Raw genomic sequence first — 8,202 nt, 5'->3', positions numbered from 1 at the left:
TAAATCGAGTTTACTTCCTTCTCAATGAGGCATGAGCTTGTTCCAGGATAAAAGATCAGAAAAGTTTTGGAGAATGAAGGCAGTATTACCTCCTCTTATTAGATCAAGAATTTTTTTTTTTTTTAAAACAAGTAACATCTTCACTGTAAACCATTTTGCCATGAAATAAGATACAACCACACAACATAAATTGGTTTATTAAAATATAAATCAAGAATTTAAAAAGAGGGGTTAAGACAATTCCTAGATGTAGGATGCCATTATCAAATAAAGTATTATTGACCCTAAAAAAAGTATTTTAGTATGTTCACTGTAGGAAATCTATTAAGGATAAAGAAAACTCTCATGGAAGTAAAGCCAGAATGTCCCTTAGAGTTTGAAAAGCCTTCCTTTTAATAATGAAGCACATAACAGTGTACTATTTATTATATTTCTTCATGAACTTTTTGTGAAAATCTTTTGTCCATTTTCCTCTCCTTTAGTTCTTAAAAGCATCATCATCATCATCCCACCTTCTCTTTACTTTTAAATTTGCCTGAGGCTGAGAGGATCAAGAGAGATTAAGGAGAGGTTTTCCACTGAGGTAATTTTCCATTCTAATCCTCTCTTCTTCAACCTTTTGTTCCTAATCCTTCAAGAGTTCTTCTTCTGCTCTCTCTCTCTGTAGTCCCATCTACAATGTCATGGTTGGATGAAATCTCTTATCTAAGTGCTCTGGAAAAATAGGTGTGGATTCAGAGTTCAAATGTAAAGCTTCTTTCCCTCACTCCACCCCATCCCATCCCATCCCACAACAGAAAAAACACTTTATTAGAAGGGAGGTGCCCAGTAGCTAAAGGAATTCAAATAAATCTAGTCACAGGAAGACTAAGAGAATTTAAAACTATAAAATGCAGAGAAGATGATAACTTGTCTTATTGGTTAGAAGAAATTTCTAACTTCCCTAGATCAATGAATTCACAAGTCCATTCCCATCTCTACAATTCCAAAGCCTTGCATTCCAAGGCTGGCAGCTGAATGAAGAAGGTTGATGTGGAAAAAAGACAAGGCTTCCTTGAGCTTCACTAAGCTGATGATCCTAAGATGGCAAGGCATCCTCCCTTCTGAAATTCCTTTTTTCTTATCTTTGCATTTTCCCTCAACTCATGACAAACCTTGGCTTTGTTCCCAACACAATAAAATAAACAAAATTTATGAGAGTAGGTAGATTTTATTATAATTATTGTTTTTAATTTTAAACAAAATGAGAAGAGAAAAAATCATCAAGTATACAGCAGCGCAGAAGAAATTCAATAAACAGCCAATAAATTTCAATTTCTACAAAACCTATAAACAAATATGTGATATTATTTGCAAAGCTGCTTGTCTAGCTTTTCTTTTCCCAGCAATTTTTGTCAAATCATGAGTACTTATCCCAAAAGCTAGGGTCTTTGGGTTTGTCAAACAGTAGATTACAATAGTCATTGACTATTTTGTCTTGTGAACCTAACCTATTCCACTGACTCACTACTATTTCTTAGCCAGTACCAAATGATTTTAATGATCACTGCTTTATTATATAGTTTTAGGTCTGCCACAAGAAGGCCACCTTCGTTTGCATTTTTTTCATTAATTCCCTTGAAATTCTTGACCTTTTGTTCTTCCAGGTGAACTTTCTTATTATTTTTCTAGACTATAAAATAATTTCTTGGGAGCTTAATTGGTATGGAACTGAATCAGTAGTTTAATTTAGGTAATATTGTCATTTTTATTATATTCGCTCAGCCTACCCCATGCAGTGCTCTGTTTTTCAATTTGAAAATGTTGGTCTCCAACTTCCATACTCAGTCATCCATTTACCTTAACATATATCCAACTAAATTCAACAAGCTAATAAGCATTCTCTCAATTCCAGGTCATCTTGATGAGGTCTACATATGGGGTACCTAAATGAAATTAGGGTTTAGTTGAGGTCTAGTGGCAGGTTCGGGGTACAGGGAATCAAATAAAGCTCCCCTGCAACCCCATTGGATTCGGCGCAAGGATACTGAGTTTAAATGAAGTCTAGTGGCTGCGCAAGTCCCCAATAAAAGCATTTATTGGCCCGAAAAGCTAGATTGATAAAAGAGATTTATTATGGGGTTGGGAGTGAGGTTAAAGTATAATTAAGGAAATAGGTAAAGATAGAGATAAGAAGGGCACCGGACACAGAGTTCCGGTGGACAGAGGATCCTGGCATGCCAGGCGAAAGGTTGGCATGTTTGGGACCTCAGCAAAGAGGGGGTTCCAGTTTGGCTCTTTTGTAATGGAAGATTTAGCTAGAGGGGCCTGTGGGTGTAGTCCCAAATTGACTCAGATCAGGGATGGGACAGCCCAAATCTTCTACTGGAATTCAAAGGGACCAGGATTAGTGAATCAAAAGGTCCTTGATTGATAATGCATTAACTAGGAGGGGTTGGGAATTAGAAAGAAAGGAATCTTAAACGGACCACACCCACATCAATCTCTCTAAGTACATCAATCCCACCTCATGTCATACTTGAAGAAATTGATGGTTTGAGAAGGAAAGAGATGTATTTAAGTTATACAGAGCTAAAGCCCTGGAATCTGGTCTCTTATTTTCTGAAGTCAATTGAGTTTCTTGTTAGTGGCTAATTATTGATTCGCATTGGCCAAAATACATGCATATTGGCCTTCCTCATTTTGAAGACTAATTTTCTTCCTACTTGTTAATTCTATATCCCTTCAAACTCTCCCTTTTTCTTCACTAAAGGTGATAACTGCATACATTACTTAGTCTAGGAAAGAAAGGAATCTTAAACGGACCACACCCACATCAATCTCTCTAAGTACATCAATCCCACCTCATGTCATACTTGAAGAAATTGATGGTTTGAGAAGGAAAGAGATGTATTTAAGTTATACAGAGCTAAAGCCCTGGAATCTGGTCTCTTATTTTCTGAAGTCAATTGAGTTTCTTGTTAGTGGCTAATTATTGATTCGCATTGGCCAAAATACATGCATATTGGCCTTCCTCATTTTGAAGACTAATTTTCTTCCTACTTGTTAATTCTATATCCCTTCAAACTCTCCCTTTTTCTTCACTAAAGGTGATAACTGCATACATTACTTAGTCTAACAAATTAAGTTTAAAATCTTTTAAAAACGAAACTGACTCTTCCTACAATATCACAACAAGGTATTCCCACTTATGGAGGACAGATCTGCATCTTTTCTCAGACCAGCAAAAGAAAATCGTTCAGCTATAATATCTATAATGGGTAATTTAACTATTTTTAAAAAAACAAACACAATAAAATCATTTCAAAGATTTATTGCTTCTCAGGTTAAGTAATTCAAAGGGAAGGGAAAAGATGATGCAATGGTTGGAAAAGACTCTAATCTCTAATCCGACACTCTCAACATTCCTAATGTTTCCACAGCACTATAGGTCCCTGGGTCCCAAAGATTAAATGCCCAGAGTGGGTGGGTAGGATAAAGGTATTATTTGAGGGGCATGCTATGAACTTGTGAGAATCCTATTCCTGGAGCTCTAAAACTAGACTGGGAACTTCTCAACTACTATGCCAGCCTCCTTTTCAGGCAGTGACTTTGCTGTACTTTAGGGGTGAGCAAGGAGTCCAAGTTGGCAGATAGAGTCAGTGAGAAGTCCATAACAGTCAGGTGACATGGAAGAACTTCTCCACTCTCCACACCCCCATTACCCTATTTTAGAGAGCGTTGAAGAGGCAGAGGATGCATACACAAGATCCAGGGCCACTGGCCTATGGGAAGCAGGAAGGTTCTGGATGAAAGGGGAGATCTGAGTGCAGAGGATGAATCTGGAATTGGGCAAGGGAATTGAGAGAATGAGGTTATCTCTGTCTTTTTGCAGGCAGCCAACATCCAGTATTTGGGATTTAGTTTGAAGAGCCTCGTCAAAGTCTCCTTCCTTGTCAATGAATTCCCTCTTCTTTCAGCTTGAAAGAAAAGTAATTGTCCAAGACATTGGTACTTCCAGTGCCCACATGTATCTGATGGCAAGTCAGACATAAAGAATATTTGAATCCTCTAGTACCAGCTTACTTCACCCCAGTCTTGTGATTACTAGGAAAGAGCATGACTTGCCAATAATTTGGAGTCTCTACTTTCCTCACAAGTTATCCAAAGGTTCAAGAGCTGGGGTGGGGCTTGATCTGAACAGGATTTTGGGGCTTCTCTGGAACTGGTAATGTCCAGGCTAGCTCTCTGGAGGATCTCTGGGTGAGCCCTGGTCTTAGGAGGAGGATCTTTTGTTTCTGTCTCAGTCCTCTGTGCCTCCTCTGAGTCTGAGTTTGAAATAGGACTTGAGTTCTCATCTCTAGTCCTCTTAGCCCTTAAATACCTCAGTCTGATTACATCATTACATCACTAAGTATATGCCAACTAGAGTGATTACATCATTATATCTTACTGGAGGGATTATATCATTATATCATACTAGAGTGATTATATCATTATATCACACTAAGTATATGTGAACTACAGAACCATTATCTCATCAATCACAGTGAGTAAGCATCCTGCTCTACATAATCCTTGCTTCAAGTACTACACAGGTGGTCACACCCTGTCAGTAGTCAGGGGAGTACTCAGGGAGGGAGGTGAGAAATTCCATAGGGAAAATGGGGAGCCAAACCAGATATCTTTTGGTTCTTTCATCTTCTTTTCTAGAAGAAGATGAGATCTCATCCTTTCCTATTTCTGAAATATTCCAGATAATTATCAGCAGAATCTGTCTTACTCCTTCCCGGAAGAAGCTGAGCCTCCCTTTCTGGATCAGAACCCATTTGCATTCAGCCAATTTCATCCCAGTCTTGTGATCATTAGCAAAGAGCATGACTTGCCAACAATTTGGAGCCTCTACCTTCCTCAAAAGTTATCCCAAAGTTCAGGCACTGGGGTGGGACTTGATCTGAACAGGATTTTGAGGCTTTTGTAGAACTAGTCAGGATCCTTTGGTTCCTTCATTTTCTTCAGGAGTTCTCCCATTTTTGAGATGTCCTGGACAATTCCCACTAGAATCTGCTTCTTCCCTGAAAAAAGGTGAGCCTCCCTTTCCGGATCAGAACCTGTTTGCATTCAGCCAATTTCATAATTAGCTCCTTCTCCTTCTTGGAGATGGAGGAAATTTCTTATAGAGAATCCTCTGACGCTTTTCCATCAGCCTGGCCCTCTCCTGCTCCTTGATATACACAGAGCAGGGACTGTTAGAAACCTGGATGTCCTTAATAGATAATTATGTTACCATAGGCCTAGGTGAAGGAAGTAGAAGATATTCGGCTTGATGTGATACTCCTTTATGTGCTTCATGAAGTGAATTCTATATTCCTTAATTTCTTCTTAGGCTGGAGCTAAACAGAAGTCAGTTTCCAAGAAGCCCTGGGAGGGAGGATTCTAGACCTAACCAATTTTGACAGAAGCTAGTGTGTATCAACTTTGGGAGATACAAAAGCTTTGCAAATTAGTATTTTGTAGATATTCAGCTGGTGGGCAACTGGTGGTGGCAAAAAGTACTGTAGGCAACTACCCAGCATTACATATATGAACCCCCAGGTTTGCTTGTATTCTTAACAATGTAGTAGTTTATTAAAGAGAAATCCCAAAGTTGTCTTTACATAGCTTAAAGGCACAAAACTTATTCCACAGCATTTTGCAATAAACTTAGACTTGGTTGATTCTTTCAATGATCATTTTTAAGGACAAAAGTAAAGGCACTGAGCTTCTGAGCAGAAAATGGGAGAATTTTGAACTAGTTAAAGAAAGAAAAAAGTCCCCCTTCGTCTAATTCTTAAAACTAATTAGAAATTATTGCTTCAACTGAAGGAATGCAACACAAGCTAATGGACTTGGCAGAGAATCCTTGGGAGGAATGGAGTTAGAAACAGCAACAGCAATGGTCTTTTCCTATTGATGAGGTGTTCATTGTGACATGAACTTATGTGTCTGAATTCTCTATCGTTCAATTGCTACTCCATAAATTCAATTCAACTTAAGAAACTCCTGAGTGTTCTCCCAGTTCTAAGAGGTCATCTCTCTAAGACACTTCTCTCCAAATCTTTACATCTGAAGAAACTGGGAGAATTGCCTTTGCTCACACTTCAAGAGAGTAGTAGAGAGAGACATTTGCCCCATCTTCTAATATCAGCTAAGTTTAAGGAATCACACCGCCAAGTTTTGTCCTTGAAAAGAAATTTACTCTGGACAAAATGATCACTGGTGAGGGCATGTTATGGATGAGGAAACGGAAGCAAATGGGGTAAAGTGATTAACCCAGGGTCACATAACTAGGAAGTGTGTGAGGCTAGATTTGAAGACATAAAGATGAGTCTTCCTGAATCCAAGTCCTATCCTCTATTTACTTGGTCATCCAATTACCCAATATCAACTTGTGTTCTAGAAAATTGAGGTTTTAAGCTAGGTGGCCCAGTGGATAGAGCATTAGCCCTAAAATCAGGAGAATTTTAGTTCAAATTTGGTCTCACTTAACACTTCCTAGCTGTGTGACTGTGGGCAAGACATTTAACCCCAATAGTCTCAGCAAAAATAATAATAATAAAAATAAAATAAAATTGATGTTTTAGTTGTTGGGGGTGGGAGAACACAAGTGAAGTCCAAGTTAACACCTACATTTTCTAAGTAATAAGATAAAAGGCCCTTTCTTGCCAACCTTGCTTTTAGTCTACTTAACAGGAGGAGGTGCTTATTCCTATGTAAATTGTGAAGCTGCCTTAAAGAGCTTCTCCAGAAAATAAAAGGAGGCAGGGCTCTTTCTTTCTAAAACTTGGAACCTGAAGGGACTGGATTAATATCCCAAGCCTCAGGGCTCCTCCATTACTTCCTATCATTTGCATTTGATCTTTTGACTTTTCAAGGAAGATGGCCAACAACCCAGCATCAGAGAAGAGGAAGTTGGATTCTTTTGGTAAGTAAGACTTTGTCCTCAAATTCGGCCTGAAATTCAGTTACTTTTTTCTCTGGTTGAGATGGGAACCCTTCTATGTGGTATTTCTATGGTTTGGTTGAATTTAAACTTAATTTCTTCTGTTAAAGCCTAGTTTTGTAGTCAGTATTAGAAGGCTTTTTACAAGTTCAAATTTCACCTCAGTTTCTGTCTTAGGACACAGTGCCACGTTCTTAGTCTTTGGGGGGGAAAAAAGGTCACTGAATGAATTAAGTCTCTTACTAGGTCTATTATAACATTATATAATTAATTTTGACTCTTGAGATTTCATTGTAAACTGGGCTCAATCTCTCTCTTTTCTACTGTTTCTCCCCATACTCCAAATCATCCATGCATCCATGCATTTTTTAAAAATCAATTTGTATATTATGACACCCAAAGAGAATGCAAAAAGCTGAATGAATTAGTAAACAATTTGCTACAATCTCAGGACATGAGACATAAACATTTTTTTTTTTTTTATAGATTTTTATAACATAACAATAATGGTAGATGTTGATTTCTTGGGGTAGGATAGAGGGGAAAGCAGAAGGATTCAGTGGATAAAGAAATGGTTTCAGAGATGGGAAAACCTCCAACTACAGTCTTGAATGTAAAAAATACTGGCTGAGGTAAAGAAAATGCTAAGCTCAAACACCAAGTACATTACAGTCAAAGTATGAGCAAGAGTCAGAAAGTCAGGAAGTCCCGAGTTCCCACCCAGTCCGTAACAATTAGCTATGTGACCTTGGGCAAGTCTCTTTACCTATTTGTCACTTGTAAAATGAGCATAACAACAGAGATCAGGAGCTTAGTAAGGAGAACTTGCAGTAACATTTGCTAGTTGTTATATTACTTTTATCATCATTATTATTGGCAGAGAGATTTTTGTCCTGAAATTTCTATACATCAAAGTAGTCCCCAGGATTTTAGAACCAGGTATATTAATATTCTAAAGAGTATAATAGTTAAGGAGATCTTTAAATGGTTTAAAGGCAACAACTTTCATTCAGAACATAGATATCATGAAAATGGACAAAGAAAGGGGTTGGACATGATCAGATCTCTGTTAGTATAGCCTGTTTTTCTTTTCAAATATCCTAAGTTCCATGTCAGGGTATTTGAACTATATACTAACAGATATGATTGTGCTTCTGCATAGTCTTCCTTCAGGAAGAAGGAAAGGGAAAGGGAGAGGGAGGAAGGGAAATTGCATTGAGCAATCAACTCTCAATTCGCTA

General features: G+C 38.0%; 1 pseudogene; it reads left to right on the top strand.

The window, feature by feature from the left end:
• The first annotated feature begins 6,897 nt into the window (after nt 1-6,897).
• The window catches only part of LOC100922610, a 32,825-nt pseudogene continuing 31,520 nt past the window's right edge, over nt 6,898-8,202 (top strand).

Source organism: Sarcophilus harrisii, chromosome 2 (assembly GCF_902635505.1).
Source record: "Sarcophilus harrisii chromosome 2, mSarHar1.11, whole genome shotgun sequence".
In the NCBI taxonomy this organism is placed as follows: domain Eukaryota; kingdom Metazoa; phylum Chordata; class Mammalia; order Dasyuromorphia; family Dasyuridae; genus Sarcophilus; species Sarcophilus harrisii.
Note: the sequence above shows the minus strand (reverse complement) of the source record. Positions and strands in the feature narration are given on the sequence as shown.